Genomic DNA, 1,408 nt, shown 5'->3' on the forward strand with positions numbered 1-1,408 from the left:
AGAGAAGCTAAATTACAACAATTCAGAGACAACCTTACAGAAATTTTCGTAAAGGAAGAAGAGATGGCAGTCAAAAATAATAATGCAAGGAGGATGCTTGGTGATTATACCACACCTAAAGATAGACTCACAACCTAAAGATAGCCTGGACTCTTGGGATAAGCTGGTCACAGCCTTCTTGGCTAAGTTCTTTCCTCCTCAAAAGCTGAGCAAGCTTAGAGTGGATGTTCAGACCTTCAAACAAAAAGTTGGTGAATCCCTCTATGAAGCTTGGGAAAGATACAAGCAGATAACCAAAAGGTGTCCTTCTGACATGCTTTCAGAGTGGACCATTTTGGATATATTCTATTATGGTCTATTTGAGTTCTCTAAAATGTCACTAGACCATTCTGTAGGTGGATCCATTCACCTAAAGAAAATGCCTGCAGAAGTTCAAGAACTTATTGACATGGTTGCAAATAACTAGTTCATGTACACTTTTGAGAGAAATTCTGTGAATAATGGGACGCCTCAGAGGAAGGGAGTTCTTGAAATTGATGCTCTGAATGCCATATTGGCTCAGAACAAAATGTTGACTCAGCAAGTCAACATGATTTCTCAAAGTCTGAATGGATGGCAAAATGCATCCAACAGTACTAAAGAGGCATCTTCTGAAGAAGAAGCTTATGATCCTGAGAACCCTGCAATGGCAGAGGTAAATTACATGGGTGAACCTTGTGGAAACACCTATAATTCCTCATGGAGAAATCATCCAAATTTCTCATGGAAGGATCAACAAAAGCCTCAAGAAGGCTTCAATAATGGTGGAAGAAATAGGCTCAGCAATAGCAAGCCTTTTCCATCATCTTCTCAGCAATAGACAGAGAATTCTGAACAAAGCCCCTCTAACTTAGCAAATATAGTCTCTGATCTGTCGAAGGCCACTTTAAGTTTCATGAGTGAAACAAGGTCCTCCATCAGAAATTTGGTGTTGTGATGAGCGGATAATTTATACGCTTTTTTGCATTGTTTTTAGGTAATTTTTAGTTGGATCAAGCTAATTTTAGGGATGTTTTCATTATTTTTTATGCTAAATTCACATTTCTGGACTTTACTATGAGTTTATGTGTTTTTCTATGATTTCAGGTAATTTCTGGCTGAAATTGAGGGACCTGAGCAAAACTCTGATAAAAGGCTGACAAAGGACTGCTGATGCTGTCGGATTCTGGCCTCCCTGCACTCGAAATAGATTTTCTAGAGCTAAAGAACTCCAAAAGGTGGGCTCTCAATAGTGTTGGAAAGTAGACATCCAGAGCTTTTCAGAAACATATAATAGTCCAAACTTTATTCGTGATTAGATGACGCAAACTGAGAGAATGGGAGGTAGCCATTGACAACGGTGAAACCCTACATATAGCTTGCCATGGAA

The 1,408-nt window shown here is 39.1% G+C and overlaps 1 non-coding gene across 1 annotated transcript; it reads right to left on the minus strand.

Moving 5' to 3' along the window:
- Positions 1-211: 211 nt before the first annotated feature.
- Positions 212-319, minus strand: LOC127742985 (small nucleolar RNA R71). The gene has a single exon (XR_008004320.1). It is a non-coding gene; the product is annotated as a small nucleolar RNA R71 (small nucleolar RNA).
- Between the last annotated feature and the right edge of the window lie 1,089 nt (positions 320-1,408).

This window comes from Arachis duranensis, chromosome 1 (genome assembly GCF_000817695.3).
Source record: "Arachis duranensis cultivar V14167 chromosome 1, aradu.V14167.gnm2.J7QH, whole genome shotgun sequence".
Taxonomy (NCBI): domain Eukaryota; kingdom Viridiplantae; phylum Streptophyta; class Magnoliopsida; order Fabales; family Fabaceae; genus Arachis; species Arachis duranensis.